General features: G+C 37.8%; 1 protein-coding gene across 2 annotated transcripts in view; it reads right to left on the reverse strand.

The window, feature by feature from the left end:
* The window catches only part of ODAD2 (outer dynein arm docking complex subunit 2), a 180707-nt gene that overhangs the window by 36495 nt on the left and 116263 nt on the right, over positions 1-27949 (reverse strand). The window lies entirely within an intron of this gene.

Raw genomic sequence — 27949 nt, forward strand, 5'->3', positions numbered from 1 at the left:
TTCATATATACGCATCTCTCTCCATACACGCATTCTTCCCCTCTCATCCTCTTTGTGTCATCATCCTTATAGAAGTGGTGAAGACACAGCCAGGGAAGCTGGGTGGCTTGAAGCTGTACCCACAGCCAGGACTCAAACCCAGGTCCAGTCTGGCACCAAACACAAGCTCGTTTCTCTGTACCCTGTGTTATTTATTTAAGGAGTAGGTTTCTCCCTCAGATTTATCCATTTTCTAAATTGCATTCATGAACTAACTTTGGGATATCTGTCTAAATTATACTTATATGTATTATATTATGTATCTATGCCACCTAAAATGATTTCAAAACCTACCTAAATTTGCATACAAATCACTGGCTATATCCTATAAAAAGTACATCAGAAAATTCTGATGTTCTCATTCTTGCAAAATGGCTTGTGGTAGCTTGAGTGTCTACGTGCTGTCAGGATCCTTGTTTTCATGGCTCACTACCAAATCATTCTTTTTATGATAGGACATCGCTTCTCTTAGGATTTCAATGAATATGAAAAATATGGGTAAGCCATACTAGTGGTTTTGATTTAATTATTAATGATAAGGGTTATCAATTGATTGATTAATAATTAAGTTCTGATTATTATTAATTGAACAGTTAGCAGAGCTAAAACTTGAAATGGTGCTGAAGCATGGAGGACCAATTTAATAAAAGTCACACCTAATGAGGATAGTTTAGTGAGTCACGACTCAGCCTGGGGCTTCTTTCACTTAGCCCAGTGTTTTTGAGACTTGTTCGTGCTGTGGCATGTGTCACTGGTTTGTTCCTTCTTGTTGCTGAGTAGTAGTCCATGGTACGAAGGCACCTACGGTGGTTGATCCACTCACCTGTCGAGGGACATTTTGACTGTTTCTATGTTTGGGTGACTATGAATAATGCTGCTGAAAGTACTCACAGAGAGATCTTCGTGTGTATACACATTGTCGTGTTTCTCTTGGATAGGCATCTGGGAGTGGAGGTGCAAGGCTGTGTGGCATGCTTAACTTTCTGAGAAGCTGGCAAACTGTTTTCCGGGGGTGGGGGGCCTGTATCATTTTGCATTTTTGTCAGCAGTGTGGGAGGGTTCCGGCTCCTCCACATCCTTGTCAGCACTTACTATTGTCAGTCTTTTCAATTTTAGCCATTCTGATAAGTATGTGGTTGTGTCTCATGAAGTTTTGGTTTGCATTTCCCTGATGGCTAGTGGTATTGAGCATCTTTTCATGTACTTGTGTTTGCCATCCATATATCTCTGCTGAAGCATCCAGATATCTTGTGAATTTTTGAGTTGTTTATCTTCTTATTGAGTTGTAAGAATTCTTTATGTAATTTGAATACTACAAGTCCTTTGTCAGATATGTAAAATATACATATGTATATATGTATACACATATACGTACATGGGGACTTGCCCTGGTTTTGCAGAAAAAAGTTGGACCCAGTGTGGCTTCAGTCAGGCTCTTCAGTGCCGCCTTCCAGGTCCCAAACAGGACTTGTACAAGCAAAGCTGAGGGCATATTCTGGCACAAGAAAGGTGTATCTCCAGATAGATATAGGATAATTTGTTGTCAACACACAATTTCACTTTAAGCGAGCCAGCAACTTTGTTGCCTCTCCCAGTCACAGGGAGGACCCCACATTTCCACCTGTGCTGCCCTCTGACCACGCATGGGCGGCTCTCCCAGACCTGTCTCTAGGTGACCAGCAACACATCTTGGATGAGTGTTTCTACCGTTCTTTGGCAAAGATGACAAGCTTCAAAGAGGCTTTCATTTTTACTTCTCTGCATGCAAATTGGAATGAAAAATATCGGGTCAACATTCTGACAAGTGTAGTTTCATTGGCAAGTGACCATCTAAGAAAAAATACCTTAGAAATTTAATTTCACAAAAATTTGATCAGATTTCCCCCCAATCAGAAAATCATGGTCTAGTGAAAAATATCAACATTTCCAGTAGTTAGTGTGCACATTTTAAGTTAGCTCTTATGATAAGCAAAGGTATAAACACTAAGCCGCACATTGTAAAGAGACCCCCTCAAACTGCACGTCGGTTTTCCTTGCTGTAAATGGAGCATTAGGGGTGCTTTTCTGATTTTCTTTCCTCCTCAGGGATTCAGACTTTAAACTTGGGTTATAAAGAATGTTAGCTTAAACTTTAGAAATATTTTTCTTACTTTTACTCACAGGTAAACAAAGACTTAGAGAATGAAGTGATTGAAAAACTGAAAGCATATTGCAAACTAGGATATTATAAACAAGTCCTGACTTGTTAACCAGAAGCACAAGCCATTATGTTTGATCACTCCTTAACCACAGAAATCGTTGTTCTAATTTAAATATGCATACACTATAATTAAGCTGATTTCAAAAACATAACTTTTGTTGAGCACCTATACTTTTAAATTTGTGTCCAAAGACATTTCAAAGGGAGACATCTTACACCATGGCAATGGTTTGGAAAATACAGAGATCACACCCTCTATGAACTGAAGAGTTTTGTATTTTTTTAATAATTAAAAAAAAAAACAAAAACGATTGATCCTGAAGGAAGTGAAAAAAAGGAGCCTTGGAAGGGAATGTTAATGCATGCATATTTTTGGTACCTTAAAGACTTCAACATGCTAATTCCAGCACTGTTTACTTTTTGTATATAACAGGATTGCTGTTTTCAAGGGTAAAACAGAAGATATTTTCTGAGTGCCAAAAACTACTTATTCATGAAGTCTGAAATACCATTATTATTATTAATTCTTATGTCTAGCATCTGTGAATAGCTTCTTATACGAGAAAACTATTTTGGGTCAGCTGGAGGCCAAAAATAATGAGCTGGCCTCCTGCCTTTGTGTATTGAGTCCAGTAGCTGCCAATTAATAAAATTGATTTTTTTCTCTTTTGCTCCCGAGATAAATTTCAGAAAATGGAAACAAACATTTGTTGGTGCTTTTTATAAATTTCCAATGGAAACAATCTATTTCTCACAAGTTTAAAGAGGGACAGCTCTGTAAGTAACCAAACAATGAGGAGAAGCTGCCCGGTGTATTTCTGTGGTTTCAAAAAAGGGCCAAGTCGGAAGGAAAAAACATTCCCAGCATTTTCTGAAGCTAGATAAATACAGAGAAGAAATACAGATGAAACATGGAACTGCTCTCTAGAACCCCTGCCAGATTCCTCGACTTTTTGGCAGGCTGATTGAATTTGGCAAATGTAACCAGTAGCAATCTTTTCCATTAAAAGGAGCAGCATATACTTTATTTTACCATACTGTTTGTGCATTTTTGACCCTCCCAAACTGGCTCTCTTTTTTTAGAAGGTGATTATTTCTGCAGAGTTGGCTGCAATTTCATTTATTTGAAATGGATCATTTATCACCAAAAAAGCTGTGGGGCAGAGCTACTGTTGAAGGACTCCGACAGACCTACAGCTCGGCAGGAAAAGTGTCGTTTTCTGAGACCGAGAGATGCTTTAACGTGTTCCAAGAGCATCTTATGCCAACCTAGCGCCTTGATAGCCAAACGTATTTAAATTTGAGGAGTCCTGGACTGTACAGTTTAGACAAGATAAACTACCCAGTCCTGTCATTTTCTTTTATTTGTGATCAGAAAAACTGTAATGTAGCCTGATGTTCCTAATTTTGGTGACATGATTAGGTTAAGAGAAAGACTGATTCTCCAGCCTCGAATCTAAATTCTGTGGACTCCAACACCCCTTAACCCTAAATTGTTTCTTATCTGGCAGTGATTCTATTGTAAAGTTATTAGGATATATGAGTAACAAGCTCTAAAAATGTCAAGGTCATGGTTTCCTGCTTCACCCAACTCAGGAAGGGAGGCTCACACCTGATAGGTCTTTCATGCACTCAGATGGAAATGACTTTTTGTTTTTACCTTTCATTGGGTTCCTCTAAACTAAACGAAAATTTAAAAACATTAGTGTGTTCACCTTTTGCTGTTAAGTTTTTGAACACAACATGATGGACAGGTGTTTGGTTTTTAAACAGCCAAAAATTCAAGCAGCCTTTGTATAGTTGACAGTGATTTGGATATATTATTGTTCTGATGTTATTTGCCATCTTGTGCATCTTTCTTAATCATAAAGTAGCAGCTAATTTAAAGCAAAGGAAAAGCATTAGCTTGGTGTGAGTGCCAGATAAACCCTGTGGTTTCAATTTACAGTTTGGAGCCATCAGTGACAGATATAAAAATAAGAATCTGTAATTTGCCAAGTTTAAAATCCCAAAACCAACATGTGAATGCTTCACAGGTTTATATGTGCATAAAATGAAGACTGTTTTGCATAGGTTTTTCAATGGTGAAGGAGTGTCTTTTCTTAAACTTAGGTTGACAGTTTAATAGTTTAATCACAAAGTATCTGACAAAAAAAGAGCCAAAAGTTACTGTTTAAATTTCAGAATGCTAAATCCATACCAGCAGTTGGCAATAGCTAGATGGAATATTTTCAATAAAAATTATAAATAATTACGTCTCACATTTTATAATTTACATCCATTTAACTCAAAGAGCTTGCCTTGTGAAAGAGTTCTTTAATAAAAATAAAATAATAATAATAAATAAAGCTGGCCAAAGCTGTTAGCAGGAATTTATAATTTTAACAAACAAGGCACAACATTTTAGAAGTGTTGGGTAAAATGCCCTCTATACGTCTTTGAAAGCCTTGCCATGATAATGTCATAACAAAAGTATATATAACTCTAAACACCGCCAATAATAACATGATAATACAGTGAATGTCCACTGAGCCAACAACTTCTCATGTTAGTTGGTCCAGAAATCTAAACCATGGCTTGACACATTCGTGTGCACCTTACACCGTCTTCCCAGCTCACCAGGAATGCCCTGAACTGTCCCTGCCCCTCACCCCCAGGGGCCGCCTTGGGAGCCATTTGTTAAGATACCACACTGTTTTCTTGTCCACAGCTGATTGGACTAAGGGTGGGTACTTTTCCCAAACTGGGCCAGTCAGATTCCTTTCCCTGAGATTTTTGAATTGAAAGTGACAATAATATGTGACCTCCCTGGGTGACTGGAGAGGAAACCTAGCAGTAACAGTGGAGACACATGTGGAGAGACACAGCCAGCTCACAGAGGAAGAATAAAATGAAACAGATACAGAACGGAAGTGAGATGACAGATGAAAGAAGAGATTCTAAAAAGCGTCTTTAGCTGGTCCTTTCTCCAGCATCTTCCTAGGGCTCTGCTGTTTTCTGGCCCATGAGCTCTGTCAAACGCCCACATAGCCCCTTTGGTGCCTTAGCTTATTTGAGTTGTGTTACTTGTAATTTATTGAATCCTAATGGATCCTGCATTCTATCTGTGGGACACGGGGCACATCACTGAGACTGTTGAACTAAAGCTTCCCAATCTTTAAAATGGGGACAGTAATGCCTGTGTCACAGGGTGACTGTGAACACAGTGAGAGCACCTAACCCAGCAGAAAACACTAAGTAATTGGTTTCTGTCTTAAGAAGAGATTATGCTGTAATATACATTTTATAAAAATATATACAGTTATTCATATTAACTAAGTGTTAGTCCAAGAAAAGCACTGCAATCTCGTGTTCTTGTCTAATAGTCTAATATTTGCTAATTTTCATTTAAGGGGTGACTCCAAATTATTTGGTGAAGTTTAAAATGAAAATGGGAAAAATAAATGCTGGAGAGGGTGTGGAGAAAAGGGAACTCTCTTGCACTGTTGGTGGGAATGTAAATTGATACAGCCACTATGGAGAACAGTATGGAGGTTCCTTAAAAAACTAATAGAACTACCGTATGATCCAGCAATCCCACTACTGGGCATATACCTGGAGAAAACCATAGTTCAAAAAGAGTCATATACTACAATGTTCATTGCAGCACTATTTACAGTAGCCAGGACATGGAAGCAACCTAAGTGTCCATCGACAGATGAATGGATAAAGAAGATGTGGCACATAGATACAATGGAATATTACCCAGCCATAAAAGGAAACGAAATTGAGTTATTTGTAGTGAGGTGGATGGACCTAGAGTCTGTCATACAGTGAAGTAAGTCAGAAAGAGAAAAACAAATACCATATGCTAACACGTATATATGGAATCTAAAAAAAAAAAAAAAAAAAAAAGGTTCTCATGAACCTCAGGGCAGGACAGGAATAAAGATGCAGATGTAGGGAATGGACCTGAGGACTCGGGGCGGGGGAAGGGTAAGCTGGGACGAAGTGAGAGAGTGGCATGGACATATATACACTACAAAATGTAAAACAGATAGCTAGTGGGAAGCAGCCGCATAGCACAGGGAGATCAGCTTGGTGCTTTGTGACCACCTAGAGGGGTGGGATAGGGAGGGTGGGAGGGAGGCACAAGAGGGAGGGGATATGGGGATATATGTATATGTATAGTTGATTCACTTTGTTATACAGCAGAAACTAACACACCATTGTAAAGCAATTATACTTCAATAAAGATGTTTAAAAAATAAATAAACAGAAAAAAAAAAAAGATAGAATGAAGGCCAGGGACCTTGAAATCATATTTTTAAGAAAGGAAGAAATCAAGCATTTGCCACATGATACAGTTAATTTGTAACTGTGTTCACTAAGGCCCAATTTCTGGAACATATGTATTAGCTATAAGCTATCATAAATCTCTCCTAGAAGTGAATTATTCGACTTGTAAACACCATTTCTCTGAGACCTACTGTAAGATCCAGTCATGAGGTGTTAAAAGATTTTGAACATTATATTCTGGTTGAGTTTTTTCAAAATCAGTCAGTGACTATTGGACTTTCTTTACCAGCACTAGTTAACACATCTATGCAAAATGCCCTTGTGAATTATTGTAATCAGACTTTCATAAAGGCCAAAACTTCCAAAACATTTTAGATTAAAAACTTATCAGTCGGGCTTCCCTGGTGGCGCAGTGGTTGAGAATCTGCCTGCCAATGCAGGGGACACAGGTTCGAGCCCTGGTCTGGGAAGATCCCACATGCCGCGGAGCAACTGGGCCCGTGAGCCACAACTACTGAGCCTGCGCGTCTGGAGCCTGTGCTCCGCAACAAGAGAGGCTGTGATAGTGAGAGGCCCGCGCACCGCGATGAAGAGTGGCCCCCGCTCGCCGCAACTAGAGAAAGCCCTCGCACAGAAACGAAGACCCAACACAGCCAAAAATAAATAAATAAATAAAACAAAAAACTTATCAGTCAAACTATACATAAGCAGGTGTACATATTATATATATGCATGTACTTTCTGTGTATTCAAGTTAAAGCCATTATGAAATGTAGTATGACATACTGGCAAATCCTCAAAGATCAGAATTCAGGTCCTTTAATACACTGCTTTACCTTAGGTAATGGGCTTAATCTTTCTGAGCCTCTCTTTCCTCAGCTGTAAAAATGGGAATAATGGGAATAATGCTGAGTATCTTATAGGACTGCTGTGAAGAATAAATGTGATATTTGGTTAAAAAATAAAAAATAAAATGAAAATGGGCTTGTGAGCAACTGCTATCACTATGCTTATTTCCCTCTGTATAGTAGGGAAAAAAAGGTTTGCGAAGGGACCCCTAATTCTTCCTGTTCCCTTAATCTCTCATCCAGTCTGTAGCCAAGTCCTGTTTTGGCCGCCATGTTCTTGGGGACTGACTGCTTACCAGCCCCTAGAGGGCTTTTTGCTTCCACTCTTTCTGACCCACTTTCTACACTCCTCCAAGACAGATCTTCTAAAAACACAAATGGGATCGTGTCACTGCTCTAATTAAGCATTTTCAACGGCTTCTCAGTACACTAGAATAAAACCCCAATTCCTTTCTGTGTCCTGGCAGTCCCCATGTAGTCCAGCCCCATCCAGCTCTCCAAACACATCTTGTGTCACTCTCCCTTCCCCCACTCAGCCTCAGCCACCCTGCTCTTCTTGCAGGTCCCTGGACACGCTAAGCACACTCCCACCTTATGTCCTCTGCACATACTTGCTGTCTGTAAACTCTTCTCTCTTTATCCTGCATATCTTAGTTTAGATGCACCTGCTCCAGGATGCTTCCTCTGACTTCCTGGTCTGAAGTAGGTTATCCCTCTATGACTCTTCATTCAACCCTATCTGTTTCCTTCGTAGCATCAGCACACTGGCAATTATTTTGTCCATTCAACCCTATCGGTTTCCTTCGTAGCATCAGCACACTGGCAATTATTTTGTCCATTCAACCCTATCTGTTTCCTTCGTAGCATCAGCACACTGGCAATTATTTTGTCCATGTACTTGTTGTTGACCAGGTCCTTCCTATAGTGCCTAAGAGGGCTATGGAACTCTTGGTGCTACCCTCTCCTCCTGAATTCTGGGAGTGGTGAGTAGAAGGCCAGGTCCTGCCTATGTGTAGAATCTGTATCCTCTATCTTTATTCTATTCCTTTGAAAAAAGGGGTACCCCTTCAAAGGTGGAGTCATTTCCTAAATCAGCACTAAACATACGTGGTCATTCTTGACTACAGTTTTTAAGAGGTTTTGCCCCCAGTTAGCAATGCATATTTTCCGCTGATTTCAATAAATTAATAACCAATATATCAGGATGAAGTAGGATGGAATCACCTCTTTTCACAAATAGTTATCAATCTTCTACCATGTGAAGGATTAATTTGTTAAAAGGAGAATTCAAAAGCATATAAGATTATCTTTTAAAAGATTCTATAAAACCATGGACCATTTCCAGACAGATTAACTTCAAGTAGAAATCAATTTCTCACAGTAAAATCTTTAAATAAATTTAAATGATAAACTGAAAGGGAATGTCAGATAATTGATTAGAATTCTGAATAAAAATATTTATCCAAGTTTTATATTTGAACTTTCATCTGGCATGATGTCAATGGAGTAAAAGTAATCACTTAATAATAATTATAAAACCAATTATACATATACTTTTTGAGCCAGCATTTCTTCTCCTCAGCATACACTCAATCAGTGCTGTGTCCACCAAAATACCATGTCAAGGATGCTCATAGAAGCACCATTTGTAATAGACCCAACTCATTTTCACTCTAATAGGTAGAGGATTCTTAAAAAAATGTTTCATGTTCAAATTATCCATTCACAAGTTTTTCAGAAGTTGGATAAATTCTGTATAATTTGTAAATAAATGTCTGAAATTATATATAAAATAATATATATTCCCTAGAATAAATTAGAAACTGGTATCTAAAATAAATTAGAAAACCATTTCTGGAATAAATTAGAAACTAGTGTCATAGTGAAAAAAAGAATAGGCTGAAGCCACTTGGGGAGTATTAAGTCTTAAAAATAAAATAGAAACAGCCTATCTGCACACAAATCTGTGTGTGAAAATCCTGAGGGTTAGGAAAAGATTCAGCTGAATAAATAATAATAATAATTTGTTTCCTTGGAAACCACTGCAGTGGATGAATACCATTATAGTAGTGCATGCTGTGGTGTGCTACCCAGTGCAACTGACTGGCTGATGGGAAGCGGCTCTCCATATATATGATTACTTGAGAGGTAACTATAAACCTTAGCATTTAAACTTAATAAATTAATTAAGAATACTAGTAGGCTAAATGTGCACTAGTTCATCAAATTCCAGGATATTAGAACAGAAGTGTGTCCTTTTCAACTATGGTGTTAGCAACGTTAGGGAAAATAAAAGCCTGCTTTATACTGAGAGTAGAAGATTTAAGGATTTTCTTGTTTAAAGGGGGGTTGGGGATGAATAGGTGAAATACCTAAGAAGGGCTTAGAAAAGTTATAGTGACCACATGTTCTGATCCCAAGTCAGGAATTTTAGCAATTTATATAAAAAGTTTTATAATCGCATAAAAATTACACCTAAGTCAACTTTTAGAAAATGTTTAAACTATATCAAATTTGAATAGCTAGTAAAGGCAACCAATTTGCAATATTGCAGGTTCCTTTTTCTAAGTTTGCCGGAGAGGGTGTGCCTTATCCAGCGCTTCTCAAACTTTACCGTGGATATGAATCATCTGGGAATCTTGTTAAAATGCAGATTCTGATCCCGTAGGTCTGGTATAGGGTCTGAGGTTGTGCATTTCTAACAAGCACCTCTGTGCTGCTCTGTGTCTGGGACCACACTTTGAATAGCAAGCCCTCAGTCCTCACGGCGCCAGGAGAGGCCCCAGACCAGACCAGTTGCCTCTAGGCCACAAATAGCTTTGTCCATTAACAAACATTGAATGTTTTCCTGATGACAGGAAAAAAGTTTAGGAAGCACTATTCTATAGGACAATCATACAGCATATACCTTGATATCCTTTCAAAGGCAATTAAATTAACTGGATTGGCCAAGGGTCTGGCATACTGTGTCAGATCTTATATTCCTAGTTTCAAAGCTTATAGCTTTGAAGATAGTATTTTAAAGTAGGTAACAAATAAATTCAGGCCTCTCTCAGTTAGAGGAAATTATATTTTTATAGTATTAGCAGAAAGTCCTCCTTGTCTTGTCTTTGATGAGGAGCAAATAAAGTGTCCTAGACAGACTGTCTTCACGCTTGCAGAGGTACTGCAAAGCAGAGTTCCACAAGTACCTGCCACCCACCAGAGACACACTCTTCCTGTTCAGCATGATGTCACCCACCGGTGCATTCCAAGTGCACAATCAGTATTTGTTGGGTGGGTTAAGCTTCCATGCAATGGATTCGTCACCATCAGGGTTCTCTAACCTTTTTCTTTGAACAGGTTGACTTTGGAGCATCAGAGGATGACAAATGTCAGTGATGGTCTGGCACCCTTGCCATTGAAACTCATGTGGATCAGTGGTTCTCAAACTTCCGTGTGCTTCCGCATCACCTTAGGAACTTGGTTAAAACACAGTTTCCTGGTATTGCTCACGGAGACTCCGTGTCAGTCGATTTAGGGTGTGGCCAAGCAATGTACGTGTTTTTAAACAAGCCCCATATTGCTTCGAGGCAAGTAGACTGTGGACCATGCTTTGGGAAAGGCTGCTGTAATGGACCACAGTGCACTCACGTGGCCCAGGAGTAACTGGTGGGGTTGCTCCCTGATACTCAGGATATTGGGTGAGGAGATAGGAGAGTTCTGACTCATAAGAAGTCATATGACTTTAAGAATGGACACTCTTATTCATGATCTACTAAGAGGCCTGAGACTTTTGTCCCAAATTTCCAGGTTAACCTTAGATTTTCAATTTAATTTTTTTGATTGGGGATTTCTCCTTTTATAATGTCATAATTAGTGGTATTTATAATAATACCTAGAAGTATGCCCCTTGGTGGTAGGAGATGTTTTTAAAAGTAAAAATAATATAAAGATCTTGGACTTTTGGAATATAGCTCACGTAGACCTAAAAACTTGCTATAGATTAGTGAAAAGGTTTAAATTAAACCCAAAACTTAATGGAACTGTATTTTAGTTCCAATTTTCTTAATTCTAAAAATGTCAAGTGTATACACATACACACACAGAGCATAAAATGCCATTCATATTAGCTAAATTAAGCAATATTAACTAATATTACCTTTGGAAAATACAGCTACCCTTGTTAAAATCTATGTAAAGATTAGCAATGCAATTTTTTAATCACAAAATCATCTGGTTTTAACTTTATATACTATAACTCTTTCTAGTAATAATGTTTAATTGGGATACATTAAGAATATGCAAGAGCTTCCAGGGCAGTATGAGAGGCTGGAAAATCATGAAGACGAAGGAGAAAAGTACAGCACTGGGGACATAATTCAAGAGAGGGTGTGAGGGCTGTGACCGGAGGGACGGGCGCCGGTCCACCACAAGACAAGCGTGCCCTCTGCCACATCCCGGTCCTGTCTGTGCGCCCCAGACGGGGACTCTGCCTCATAAGGCAGCTCCTCAGCCAGACTCAGCCCTTCGAACACAGCCTTCAGCACAGGTGCCCACGCCCGCATGTGCCCCAGGGGACTTCAGCTTGACCTTGCAATGGGAGTGAAGAGAACAGACCCTGGAACCAGATTTCTTGGGTCCTTTCCTTATGACCTGGATGATTTGGGGCAAGTTACTTAACCTCTGTGAGACCCCGTTTCTTCATCTGTAAAATGGAGAAAATGACAATTCCCATCTCACTGGATAATGGAGAAGACTGAATGAAAGAATATATGTTAATGTGCTTTTAGAATAGAATCTGCACATAAGAAGCTGAATAAATGAAAATGATATTACTTCCATTATTATCTAGCGCTTTTGCTTTACATGCAGCTGTCTTTTTCATCTTTTCTCACCTTTAGCTTTCAAGAAGGGGGGATTTGGGCTTCCCTGGTGGCGCAGTGGTTGAGAATCTGCCTGCCAATGCAGGGGACACGGGTTCGAGCCCTGGTCTGGGAAGATCCCACATGCCGCGGAGCAGCTGGGCCTGTGAGCCACAACTACTGAGCCTGCGCGTCTGGAGCCTGTGCTCCGCAACAAGAGAGGCCGCGCCGGTGAGAGGCCCGCGCACCGCGATGAAGAGTGGCCCCCGCTCGCCGCAACTAGAGAAAGCCCTCGCACAGAAACAAAGACCCAACACAGCCAGAAATAAATAAATAAATAAAACATGTCAATTCATTTAAAAAAAAAAAAAAAAAGAAGGGGGGATTCGTTTTGCTCAGGGTCGGGTGGGAGTGAGGTAGCAGAAGCAGGGTGGATTCACTCTAGTGAAGCAGAGCTCGCATGGAAGAATACACGCATTCTGTTAGCTCAGACCCTCCTAGGCACAGTCAGTTTTCCCCAACTGCTTCGTGAATATTTTAGAAGACCACTGAATCACCTCAAGGGCAAAGGCATTGCCTAGAGCTCTCCAAGGAAAACTTAGACTAAAAAAAAGTCATTTTTTAGAGTCATTCTCATATCAGATTTTTATATGCACTAAACTTGTCAGAGTACAAAGAATTAAGATTAGAATTCTTAATTCCTACTGGAGAGATTCTTGTTTTGTAAACGTTTCTATCAAAGAAAAGCAAAGTGCTAAATAAATATGACAAGGATGGCTCCTACTGGGCTTCATAAACAACTATTAAAGGGCAGCATGGCCTAGTGCAGTAATTTTCAATTCTTTTTAAAGCAGCCAAAAGCTTTTTTGAAGCAATCTCATGCATAATTTCAATATACAAAATGGAAAAAATAACCACTCTAACTGAAGTAGGTGACTTCAGTGACTACTCCCTGCCCCCCTTCCCCAGGACCTTGAGTACTAGGCGCTGATCTCTCCCTGGGCGAAACCCTAAGGGTCCATGAGACGCGGTTTGAAATTCACTCATCTAGTGGAAACAGCACTAAACTATACATCACAATCATAAATGATGTTATGCCCTATAATGATTGTGTGGTTTTAGGAACTTCACTTACCTGGCCCTTCGTTTCCTCATCTGCAAAACGTGTGTTTAAAATGGATAACTCACCTCTACCAGCTATCACTTTCCATGAATTTATTATATAAGAGAAAATCTAAAAGGGAAATAAGAATTCTGCTTCATGCCAAGATAGGGTAACAGAGACTGGATATACCTTCCCGTCTCAAGTAATTTAAGAATAGAAAAAAATAAAAAACAATGGCTTTCAAGTCATCGGACATCAGACAACAAACAAAGCACAGTGATCACTGAGAAAAGGAAAACAAAAATGGTTAGCCCTAAGGGTGTCCCAGCCTGCTGCCTGGAGAAAGTTTGCTGCCTGGAGAGAGTTTACAGGTTGCAGCGCAGGAAGAGAGAACCCACACAAAGTGTGGCCATCTCCCTGAGTTGGGAGCCAGAGCTGGGAGTCTGGGGGACCATGATGACTAGAGTCCTCAGCGAAGATTACTGGAGAGGAGGGGGCAGACTTCTGGAGACCTGCATCAGTGCCCCTGGATCTCCAGTGCCATACTGACTATCACCTGTGTGTAAGGAGCCTACTTGAGGACAGGAAAAGGACACCTGAAAGATGGAACAATCTCTGAAGGTCACACACAGTGAGGAATAGTGCCTAATCCCCCTACTCAGAGTGGAAGACTTCATAATTTACAGGGTGTCAGGTAGAATAAACATAAGGGTCTTGCCTCAGAAGTGGGGAAGAATTAGCCCTACTCTAGTCCTGCCAACAAAGTGTAAAAGCAAGAAGTGAAAAGATCAACTTGTTTCAGAGTAACATAACTGCATCCCAGAATGAAACTCTAGAATATTTATAGAAACACACACACACAAAAAAGATATCCAACACTCAACATATTAAAATTCACTGTCTGATGTCCAATGATCCATGCAGCAATGATATTAGAACTGTAATTAGAATTGGATTTTGTATGTGCAAGAAGCCAGAGGAAAGAATCACCATGTTAAGTAGGGACATGAGAGATGAACAAAAAGACTCAAATTGAATTTTGAGAGGTGAAAATTATAGTATCTGAAATGTAAAACACACTGAGTGTAAATAAAGGCAAATTAAACATTGCAAAAATTACTCTCCTTGAGGACATGGAAATATCCCAAATTAAAACACAGAGAAGAAAAAGGACTAAAAAAAACTAACAGCACCTGAGGCAGCTCTGGGAAAACCTGAAGTAGCCCAAATATCAGTGAAAATGTAGTTTCCAAGGACAGTAGAAAGAGAAGGGGAAAAGGAAAGTATTTGAAGAAACAATGGCTCAAAAATTTCCCAATTTGATGAAAACTATGAGCCCACAGATCCAAGAAGCTCAACAAACCTCAAGCACAAGAAACATGAAGAAAACGGCACCAAGGCACATCATAATCAAGTTGCACAAAATCGGTGAAAATAATAAAGTTTAAAAAGCAGCCAAAGAAAAAAGACACATGACATACAGGTGAACCAACATAAAGATGATAGCAGACTCTTCTCAGAAACAATGTGAGTGAGAATAAAATGGGGCAACATGCTTAAAGTTCTGAAAGGAAAAAAATAGTCAATGTAAAATTCTACACCTAGCAAAAATATTTTTCAAAAACAAGGACAAAATAAAGTCTTTTTTAAACGTAACAAAAACTGGAAGAATTTATCATCAACAGAAGTGTACTGTAAGAAATATTAAAAGTAGAAATAAAAGGAATCCAAAACAGAAAAGAAGAAGTAAAACTGTCACTGTTTGCAGATGACATGATACTATACATAGAGAATCCCAAAGATGCTACCAGAAAACTACTAGAGCTAATCAATGAATTTGGTAAAGTAGCAGGATATAAAATTAATGCATGGAAATCTCTTGCATTCCTATACACTAATGATGAAAAATCTGAAAGAGAAATTAAGGAAACACTCCCATTTACCATTGCAACAAAAAGAATAAAATACCTAGGAATAAACCTACCTAGGGAGACAAAAGACCTGTATGCAGAAAACTATAAGACACTGATGAAAGAAATTAAAGATGATACAAATAGATGGAGAGATATACCATGTTCTTGGATTGGAAGAATCAACATTGTGAAAATGACTCTGCTACCCAAAGCAATCTACAGATTCAATGCAATCCCTATCAAACTACCACTGGCATTTTTCACAGAACTAGAACAAAAAATTTCACAATTTGTATGGAAACACAAAAGACCCCGAACAGCCAAAGCAATCTTGAGAACGAAAAATGGAGCTGGAGGAATCAGGCTCCTGGACTTTAGACTATACTACAAAGCTACAATAATCAAGACAGTACGGCACTGGCACAAAAACAGAAATATAGATCAATGGAACAGGATAGAAAGCCCAGAGATAAACCCACGCACATATGGTCACCTTATCTTTGATAAAGGAGACAAGAATATACAATGGAGAAAAGACAGCCTCTTCAATAAGTGGTGCTGGGAAAACTGGACAGCTACATGTAAAAGAATGAAATTAGAACACTCCCTGACACCATACACAAAAATAAACTCAAAATGGATTAAAGACCTAAATGTAAGGCCAGACACTATAAAACTCTTAGAGGAAAACATAGGCAGAACACTCTATGACATACATCACAGCAAGATCCTTTTTGACCCAGCTCCTAGAGAAATGGAAATAAAAACAAAAATAGACAAATGGGACCCAATGAAACTTAAAAGCTTTTGCACAGCAAAGGAAACCATAAACAAGACGAAAAGACAACCCTCAGAATAAAAATAAAAAAGCAAGCCCCAAATATACGTTGCCTATAAATACCCACTTTAAATAAAGATATACAAATAGGTAAATGGATAGAAAAAGCTATCAAATTTAGCATACTAATACTAACCAAAGAAAAAGTAGTAGGTTTTCTATTAGTAGCAGAGATGGTAGATTCCAAAATAAAGAATATGATGAGGGATAAAGATCATGTCATAGTGATAAAGGGTCATTGACAGGACATACTATTCCTAAATATTTATACACCTAATAAGAGAGCTTCAAAATACATGAAGAAAATAAAAACTGATAGAGCTGCAAGTAGGAACTGGCAAATCTACAATAATTGATAGAACAAGTAATCATAAAATCAATAAAGGTGTAGAATACCTGAACAACAATATTAACCAACTTGACTTTATTAAACTTTATAGGACACTTTACCCCAACCACATCAGAATACTCATGTTTTTCAAGTGCACATGGAACATTAACAAGATAAACCATGTTCTGGGTCATAGAACAAGTCTCAAATGTTTTAAAAATATTCAAGTAATACAATGTGTGTTCTCTGACTACAGTGGAATTCAATTATAAATCAATAACAGAAAGGCCACTGGAAAATCCTCAAATATTTGGAAACTAAATATCACATCTCTAAATAATCCATGGGTCAAAGAGGAAATCAAAAGGAAAATTAGAAAGTATTTCTAACTTAATAAAAATGAAGACACAGTTTATCAAAATTTCTGGGATGCAGTATTAGACGAAAATTTGGACAACTAAGCACATTTATTAGAAAACAATAAAGGTATCAAACCAATTACCTTTGTTTCCACTTTAAGAAACTAGACAAAGAAGAGAAAAGGAAACCCCAAAGTAATCAGAAGAGAGGAAATAGTAAAGATCACAAAGGAAATCAATGAAATAAAAAGCAATAGAGAAAAATCAATGAAACAAAACTGGTTGTTTGAGAAGATCAATAAAATTGATAGACCTCTAGCCAGACTGATCAGGATAAAAAAGAAGACAAAAATTACCAATATCAGGAATGAAACTGGTGCCAAAACTACAGATTCTATATATATTAAAAGGATAAGGGAATATTTTAAACAACTTTAGGCCAATACATTTGACAATTTAGATGAAATGAACTAATTCCTTGAAAGACACAAGATATCAGAAGAAATAGAAGAAATCTTCTCACTCAAGAAGAAATAAATAACCTGAACAACCCTATATTGATTAAAGAAATTGGATTTGTAGCTTTAAAACTTACAGAAATGAAAACTTTAGGTCCAGATGGCTTCACTTGTGAATTCTACCAAACATTTAAGGAAGAAATAATACGAGGGCTATAAAACTTCAGGAAGATTGAATAGGAAGGAATACTTCCCAACTCATTCATTGAAGCCAACATTGCCCTGATAGCAAAACAGAGAAAGACATTATAAGAAAAAAAAATACTATAAAAATGAATATAGATGCAAAACTCTAAGCAAAAATTCAGCAAATTAAGTTCAACAATGTATGAAAAGGATAATACATCATGACAGAGTGGGTTTACCTCAAGAATGCTGGGTTGGTTTAACATCTGAAAATGAATGTAATTCTCCATAATAACAAACTAAAAAAGAAAAATCATAAGATGATATCAATAGATATAGAAAAAGCACTTGACAAAACCAGCATCTATTCCTGATAAAAAATTCCCATCAAAGTAGTAACAGAAGAGAACTTCCCTAACCTGATAAAGGTTACCCATGAAAGACCTGCTGCTAACATTAAACTTAATGGTGAAAGTCTGAATGCATTACCCTAAGGTAAAGAATAAGACTAAGACATATGCTCTTACTGCTTCTTTCCAACACTGTACAGAGTTTCTGGCCAATGCAATCAGGAAAGAAAGATAAATAAACACATCTAAGTTGGAAAAGAAGAAAGTCTTTATTTGCAGATGACATGATTGTTTATGTGAGAGGCTGGCAAGCCACAATCTGTCTTTGTATGGCTCACAGAATGAAGAGTGGCTTTTGCATTGTTGTATGGTGGTAAACAACAACAACAACGGCAACAATAAAAGAAAGAAGAATCTGCAACATAGACTATATGCCACCCATAAAGCCTAAAATATTTAGTATCTGACCTTTTACAGAAAAAGTTTGCCTACCCCGGTCTATATAGAAAACATGATAGAATCTCCAAAAACCTACTAGAGTAAATAAGTGAGTTTAGCAAGGTTGTAGAATACAAGATTAGTATACAAAATCAATCACATTTCTTTATAACAGCAATTAACAATCAGAAATTGAAATTTTAAAAGTACTATTTACAGTAGCATCAAAAAATATTGATTACAGGGCTTCCCTGGTGGCGCAGTGGTTGAGAATCTGCCTGCCAATGCAGGGGACACGGGTTCGAGCCCTGGTCTGGGAAGATCCCACATGCCGCGGAGCAACTGGGCCCGTGAGCCACAACTACTGAGCCTGCACGTCTGGAACCTGTGCTCCGCAACAAGAGAGGCCGCGCCAGTGAGAGGCTCGCGCACCGCGATGAAGAGTGGCCCCCGCTCGCCGCAACTGAAGAAAGCCCTTGCACAGAAACGAAGACCCAACACAGCCAAAAATAAATTAATTAATAAAAAATATATATTGATTACATAGGGAATAATCTGTATTGATTACATAGCAATTATGTGAAAAACCCATATGATGAACACTACAGAATGTAGCTGAGAGATGTTAAATAAGATCTAATTCAATGGAAAGATAGTCCTTTTTAATGGGTCAGAAGATTCAATATTGTTACGATATCAATTTTCCCCAGAAGATCTATAGATTTAATGTCATTCCAATCAAAAATGTTAGGAAGCATTTAATGTAGAAAATGACAAACTGATTTTAAAGTTCATATGGAAATGTAAAAGAACTAGAATAGCCAAAACAACTTTTAAAAGACAATAAGGTAGGAACTTTAAGGCTTATTTATTACAAAGCTACAGTAATTAAGACAGTGTGGTATTGGCATAAATATAGACAAATAGAACAAGGGAACAAAACAGATATGTATTCATTGATTTTCTTTCCAAAACTGCAAAAGAAATTCAGTGGAGAAAGGGCAATCTTTTCAACAAATGATGCCCTTATGCCCCCCAAAATTAGCTTCAATTCCTACCTTGCATAATAAACAAAAATTTACTCAAAATGGATCATAGACTTAAATGTAAAACCAAAAGTTTTAAAATTTCCAGAAGAAAACATAGAAAATCCTTGTGACCATGTGTTAGGCAAATATTTCTTAGATATAACACCAAAAGCATGATCCATTTTTTAAAAAGATCAGTTGATTTCATCAAAGTTAAGAATGTCTGCTCTTTAGATGACACTGTTAAGAGAATAAAAAGACTAGCTACAAAGTGGGAGAAAATATTTTCAAATTATACATCTGGTAAAGAACTTACATCCAGACTATATACAGAACTCTCAAAACTCAATAATAAGGAAACAAATAATGAAATTTTAAGATGGTCAAAAAATTTCAACGTTTTCCCAAAGGAGTTGTAGAGCTAGCATATAAACACATTAAAAGATGTTCTTCATTACTAGTCATTAGGAAAATTGAAATTGAAGGCATGAGATGCCATTACACACCTATTAAGATGCCTCAAATAAAAAAGACAACACACCAAGTGTGATAAGGGCGCCCCCATACACTGCTGGTGGGAATGCAAAATGGTACAGCTGCTTTGGAGAGCAGATTTAGCAATTTCTTCAAACATTAAACACACACATACCATATGATCCAGCCACTCACTGGTAGGCATTTACCCAAGAGGAGTGAAAGCACATGTCCACACAACACTTGTACATGGATATCCACAGCAGCTTTGTTTGTAATAACCCCAAATGGGAAATAACTCTAAAGTCCATCAACAAGTGAAAGGATAGACAAATTGTGGTATATCCATACAATGGAATACGACTCAGCAATAAAAGAGTGAACTATCAATGGAACAGGATAGAAAGCCCAGAGACAAACCCACGCACATATGGTCACCTTATCTTTGATAAAGGAGGCAAGCATATACAGTGGAGAAAAGACAGCCTCTTCAATAAGTGGTGCTGGGAAAATTGGACAGGTACATGTAAAAAGTATGAAATTAGAACACTCCCTGACACCATACACAAAAATAAACTCAAAATGGATTAAAGACCTAAGTGTAAGGCCAGACACTATCAAACTCTTAGAGGAAAACATAGGCAGAACACTCTATGACATAAATCACAGCAAGATCCTTTTTGACCCACCTCCTAGAGAAATGGAAATAAAAACACAAATAAACAAATGGGACCTAATGAAACTTAAAAGCTTTTGCACAGCAAAGGAAACCATAAACAAGACCAAAAGACAACCCTCAGAATGGGAGAAAATATTTGCAAATGAAGCAACTGACAAAGGATTAATCTCCAAGATTTACAAGCAGCTCATGTAGCTCAATATCAAAAAAACAAACAACCCAATCCAAAAATGGGCAGAAGACCTAAATAGACATTTCTCCAAAGAAGATATACAGATTGCCAACAGACACATGAAAGAATGCTCAACATCATTAATCATTAGAGAAATGCAAATCAAAACTACAATGAGGTATCATCTCACACCGGTCAGAATGGCCATCATCAAAAAATCTAGAAACAATAAAGGCTGGAGAGGGTGTGGAGAAAAGGGAACACTCTTGCACTGTTGGTGGGAATGTAAGTTGATACAGCCACTATGGAGAACAGTATGGAGGTTCCTTAAAAAACTAAAAATAGAACTACCATAGGACCCAGCAATCCCACTACTGGGCATATACCCTGAGAAAACCATAATTCAAAAAGACACATGCACCCCAATGTTCATTGCAGCTCTGTTTACAATAGCCAGGACATGGAAGCAACCTAGGTGTCCATCATCGGATGAATGGATAAAGAAGATGTGGCACATATATACAATGGAATATTACTCAGCCATATAAAGAAATGAAATGGAGGTATTTGTAGTGAGGTGGATGGAGTTAGAGTCTGTCATACAGAGTGAAGTAAGTCAGAAAGAGAAAAACAAATACAGTATGCTAACACATATATATGGAATCTAAGGGAAAAAAAAAAAAGTCATGAAGAACCTAGTGGCAAGACGGGAATAAAGACACAGACCTACTAGAGAATGGACTTGAGGATATGGGGAGGGGGAGGGGTGAGATGTGACAGGGTGAGAGAGTGTCATGGACATATATACACTACCAAATGTAAAATAGTTAGCTAGTGGGAAGCAGCCACATAGCACAGGGAGATCAGCTCGGTGCTTTGTGACCACCTAGAGGGGTGGGATAGGGAGGGTGGGAGGGAGGGAGATGCAAGAGGGAAGAGATATGGGAACATATGTATATGTATAACTGATTCACTTTGTTATAAAGCAGAAACTAACACACCATTGTAAAGCAATTATACTCCAATAAAGATGTTTAAAAAAAAAAAAAAAAGAGGTAACTATGGATACATGTAAGAACAGAGATGAATATGAAAGCAATTAAGCTGAGTGAAAGAAGCCAAACAAAGAAATCAAGCACATACTGTATGATCCTATTTATGTTAAACTCTAGAAAATGCTCATCTATAAAAACTAATCTATATTGATAGAAAGCAGATCAGTGGTTGCCCCAAGACAGAGAGGGGCAGGAAAGAAGCTTTACCAAGGGGTAGCAGGAAACTTGGTGGGATCATTATATTGATTTGGTAATGATTTCATGTGAGTATGTGTATGTACAATATATAAATATATATGTCAAAACTTACCAAATTGTATACTTTAATTATGTGCATGCATATGTCAATTACACTTTAATAAAGCTATTATATTTTTAAGTTAAAAAACAAAAATGAAATAAGGAAAATGTTTGGCATATGAATAATATTAAAGTTAAACAGGATAAACTAAAATCTAACTTACTGGAACCCTTAAGTAATCATAAACTTCTTTCTCACTTTAAAGCAAAAGTGCAAATACTGTAACAAGAAAAAAGTCAATCAGAAATAAATCTGTATATGACTCTATGTGTGGTACTGTAATATATTCAGTGATACCTAATAGTCCTAACTAAGTAATTTAATTGCATATCATCAAGTGACCTATTCCCAGCACTCCAGGGAATATCCGAAATGTGAGGAAAGTACTCAAAACCATAAAGTTACATGAAGCGTTTTAATTAACCAAAAATATTATAGTTCAATCAAACATTATGTAGACTTGCATATGGACCATGAGAGTTCCTGAGTGATCTGAGTACCTAAAGTCCATTTACTTGACTCCAAAGCATTAGCAATATTTTTCTTTCCCTGTGCCAGGCTTCAAAAACCAAGGGGTGTGTTAGCTTCTGGGTTCATCTTCCGGTACTGTGGATGCCACTATGCATGCTGAGTCTGGGCAGAGCCAAGACGACCCTTTTAGCTCTACTCAAATTGAACCACTCTTCCGTCACTCTGCCACTGCTGGGAGTACTCCAGGTTGCATTTTCTGTAGTCTCTTCAATTTCCTGCCTTCCAGAAAGTTATGGTAGTTTTTACCTGCTTGGTATAGACATTTGCAAAACAAACCCAATGTCACGATGGGGAAGGGAGTTTCATGCTTCTTAAAGGTGCTCATCTTCTTTCTATTTGATCACTTTTTCTGTCTTAGGAAAGGGCTTGTCTTGCTCAGTTTTTCTGCAACTTCTATCACTCATTCTATCACTTTCCTATGTTACAGTTCTGTTATACTTAGCGAATGACTTTGGAATATCTCCTAGATGTCTCATATTTTCGATACAGTTGCCAACAGCTCTGCTTCCATGTTCACAAGGTTTTGTAATGACACAGACCTTGGGCTGATACTTTGGAGAAGGAAGTCTGTGTGAAACCATAAAGAGGGTAAGGACTGGATTATTCCTACCCATTGTATGCATCAGAGCAGGGGGTTTATTAGTTCCTACAGAAGAGATGCTTGCCGGGAGAGCCTCTACCACAAGGATTATTTTTCATCACAACTGACGGCTTAGCAGTGTTCAAACACAAACCCTTTGGAAACCTAGTCTTTGGCTTCTAGGGCTCCTGGTTAACTGGCTGACTTCCTGAGTTTGCTTTGACAGTTCTTCTTCCTGGTTTACATGCTCCGTGAGCGAAAATGTAGACGTTTCCCAGGCTTCTCTAAACTCTCAGCCAAAAGCATCTTATCCACCCTCATTCATGGCTTAATACCTCTCCAGTGATACTTCCGGAATCTGCCCTCTCTCCTGTCTCTAGACTATGCTGTGGAACATGAAAACCACTAACCACCTGCTGAGAACTTGAAATGTGGCCAGTCCAAATTGAGATGTATTGTAAGTGTAAAAACACACACCAGATTTTGAAGATTTAGTACCAAAAAAAGATAATGTAAAATATTAGTATTTTATTATATTGATTCATGTTGAAATAATATCGTGGGTGTACTGGGTTAAATTAAATATATTACTAAAATTAATTTTACCTGTTTCTTTATCTTTTCTTAAATTGGGGCTACTAGAAAATATAATATTACATATGTGGCTCACATTACATTTCTACTGGCTAGCATTGCTCTAGACCTAAAATTCAAACTGACCATTTAAATGGAACACACTATGACAGGTGTGAGGTGATACCTCATTGTGGTTTTGATTTGCATTTCTCTAATGATTAGTGATGTTGAGCATCCTTTCATGTGTTTGTTGGTAATCTGTATATCTTCTTTGGAGAAATGTCTATTTAGGTCTTCTGCCCACTTTTGGATTGGGTTGTTCGGTTTTTTTTTTGATATTGAGCTGAATGAGCTGCCTGTATATTTTGGAGATTAATCCTTTGTCAGTTGCTTCATTTGCAAATATTTGCTCCCATTCTGAGGGTTGTCTTTTCGTCTAGTTTATGGTTTCCTTTGCTGTGCAAAAGCTTTTAAGTTCATTGGGTCCCATTTGGTTATTTTTGTTTTTATTTCCATTTCTCTAGGAGCTGGGTCAAAAAGGATCTTGCTGTGATGTATGTCATAGAGTGTTCTGCCTATGTTTTCCTCTAAGAGTTTTATAGTGTCTGGCCTTACATTTAGGTCTTTAATCCATTTTGAGTTTATTTTTGTGTATGGTGTTAGGAAGTGTTCTAATTTCATTCTTTTACATGTAGCTGTCCAGTTTTCCCATCACCACTTATTGAAGAGGCTGTCTTTTCTCCATTGTATATTCTTGCCTCCTTTATCAAAGATAAGGTGACCATATGTGCGTGGGTTTTGATGTAAAAAATAAATAAATAAAAATTAAAAAAAAAAAAAATGGAACACATTAGAAACTGAACTTAATTTATTCCAGACCCTCAAACCTGCTCCTTCTCTGTTACTACAGAATAAACACCAGTTGGCATTCACAGATACACTGCATAATGTCAGCTGCTACTGTTGAGGAAATTGTACACAGAAAGAGCTAACTGTAGAATAAATTACTTATGAACAGGGTGACAGGATGACTCTGGTAATTGTCAAAGAACCTGTCCACATTGTTCATGGGCAGCTGCTGCAGGAATGTTTGCAGGACTAGGAAATAACTCTATACAGCTGTGTCTCGGTGTCCAAGGGGGATTGGTCCCAGGACCCCCACGGATACCAAAATCCACGGATGTTCAAGTCCCTCATATAAAGTGATGTAGTATTTACATATAACCTACACACATTGTCCTGTGTACTTTAATTTTTAAAATTTTTTATTGAGGTATAGCTGATTTACAATATTATATTAGCTTCAGATGTGTGACACAGTGATTCACAATTTTTAAAGATTATACTCCATTATAGTTATTATAAATATTGGCTCTATTCCCTGTGCTGTACAGTAGATCCTTGTAGCTTATCTATTTTATACCTAGTAGTTTTGCCCCTTTTAAATCCCCACACCTATCTTGCCCCTCCCCCCTTCCTTCTCCCCTCCACTTACTACTAGTGTGTTCTCTGTTACCTGTGAGTCTGTTTCTTTTTTGTCATATTCACTAGTTTGTTGCATTTTTCAGATTCCATATATAAGTGATAACGTAACAGTATTTGTCTTTCTCTGTCTGACTTATTTCACTCAGCATAATGCCCTCCAAGTCCATCCATGTTGTTGCAAATGGCAGAATTTCATTCTTTTTTATGGCTGAGTAATATTCCATTGTGTATATGTACATTGTATATATATATATATCACATCCTCTTTATCCATTCATCTGTTGATGGACATTTAGGTTGCATCCATATCTTGGCAATTGCAAATAATGCTGCTATGAACATTGGGGTGCATGTATCTTTTCAAATTAGTGTTTTCATTTTCTTTAGATATATACCCAGGAGTTGACATGCTGGGTCATATGGTAGTTCTATTTTTAGTTTTTTGAGGAACCTCCATTCTGTTTTCCATAGTGGCTGCACCAGTTTACATTCCGACCAACAGTGCAAGAGGGTTCCCTTTTCTCCACGTCCTCACCAACATTTGATATTTGTGGTCTTTTTGATGATAGCCATTCTGACAGGTGTGAGGTGATATCTCATTGTGGTTTTGATTTGCATTTCTCTGATGATTAATGATGTTGAGCATCTTTTCATGTGCCTGTTGGCCATTTGTATGTCTTTAAATCATCTCTGGATTATTTATAATACCGAATACAATGTAAATGCTATGTAAATAGCTGTAAATGCTATGTAAATAGTTGTAAATACAATGTAAATGATATGTAAATAGTTGCCAGCACATGTGGCAAATTCCAGTTTTGCTTTTTGGAACTTGCCGGAATTTTTTTTTCTGAATATTTTCGATCTGTGGTTGGTTGAATCTGCAGATGTGGAACCCACCAATACGAAGGGCCGACTAAGCATTTGACTAGAGAGGTGCTGTAGCATTTAGGAACAAAAACAGTCAGGGATTTGCCAAAATAGTGGATAAAGTTCATATGCATTTGAAGTCAGAAATGTTAGCAGTTACACAACGTGACACATTCACTGCAGGGACCTTAACCACCCTGATGCGCCACATATTTTCTTGCATTGTCTTGGCTAATGGAATCTTCCTCTTCACCTAGCCTGAAGTCTGGAGTAATTTTTGACTCAACACTTTCCTTTATTCCCCATATCCAAGCAACTACCAAACCCCACTGGATTCTATCAACACCCACTACACGACATCCACATTTTTTCCCTCAAAACCAAAGAAGGGACACAGGTCCTTATGCTTCCCCGAGAGCCGCCTGAGGGAGAGCCCACCATGAGGCCAGCCTCTGTTCATGACAGAGTAGCCTACAGTAAACTTACAAGAATCGGTTCTTTACACTTATCCTCCAGTAGAAATAGCAGGTAGTCAGGAATGCAGATGGGCAAGACAGAGAGGCCCTCAACATACCCTTAGATGACCCAGGAAAGGGTCTCAAGGGCAACAAACCCAACTTTCTCTGTTTTTCTCTATCCTGTCCCCTCACCCTAATCATTTTTATTGCTTTATTTTTTTATTTATATAAGCTGTGTGGGTGGGTGAACACAGTTTCAACAGTTTTCATAGCAGAATACAATTCATAAATGATTTTGGATTACCTACTGACTTGTATTAGGAGAAATAATTGAGAGTTGCATATATACCTGGCATATATGTCAATTGAATGGTAACACGTAAACCTATTAAATTTGAAAACTTTCTGAGTAGTCTAGAAATTCTGCTCTTAAACTGACAATTGTCTAAGCATGTTACATGTCAGACACTTTATCAGGCTACTTAAATTTATAGCTTCATTTCTTTAAAAGTCTTTAGGTTGTGCATATTAGATTGTCCTTGTTCAATAACAGAATGTATAATTTTAAATTAGAAAATCTTCTTTTTTGAAGTGTGAACATAATCCCGTAGAAGTGATGGCATTTTTACCATTCTTTAGTAACTTGAAGTAAACATTCCAGTATATTTTTTTATAAATAACTTTAAAAAATTAGTGCTTAGTTTAAAAGGTGCTTTTTATGCCAGTTTTTTGCTTGAATAAATTAATATGGCCTAACTTATGTGCTGTAAAAATGGATTTACAATGGAAAAGTTGACACATTTAAATGTAAATTGGGTTTAATTTCAGAAAAATTAACATCGTATTCTTCATCTATAATAGGTTTAAAGGATAAATTAAAATAACGGCCTCAAAAAATTACCAACTGGGGCTTCCCTGGTGGCGCAGTGGTTGAGAATCTGCCTGCCAATGCAGGGGACACGGGTTCAAGCCCTGGTCTGGGAAGATCCCACATGCCGCGGAGCGACTAGGCCCGTGAGCCATAACTACTGAGCCTGCGCTCCGCAACAAGAGAGGCCGCGATAGTGAGAGCCCCGCACACCGCGATGAAGAGTGGCCCCCACTTGCCGCAACTAGAGAAAGCCCTCGCACAGAAACGAAGACCCAACACAGCCATAAATAAATCAATCAATCAATCAATCAATCAATCAATCAATCAATCAAATTTAAAAAAAAAATTACCAACTGGCATTCTAAGAGTCTTATTCCTCCAAAGATGTTTCATATTCAGCATATATAAGTTTGATAAGATATGATTAACTTAAGATTTTATTAGCTTTTGTCTAAAAGATCAAGCTAACTTTGGGTATACATTTCAAAATGTAAATGCAGCTGGCTGTCACAGGCTCCAAACTGAGGTAACAGTAAAATTACATTGTACAAGGAAACAAGCCATAGAAGAGAGCTAGAATTTGAAATCAATTTTTCCTAATACTTGTAAGCTGTTCATGTACTCTTAAGTATTTTTCTATCTGTTGTCATCAAAATATTCCACTCAGAATAAGCTCTAGGTG

Source organism: Eubalaena glacialis, chromosome 2 (genome assembly GCF_028564815.1).
Source record: "Eubalaena glacialis isolate mEubGla1 chromosome 2, mEubGla1.1.hap2.+ XY, whole genome shotgun sequence".
NCBI lineage: Eukaryota > Metazoa > Chordata > Mammalia > Artiodactyla > Balaenidae > Eubalaena > Eubalaena glacialis.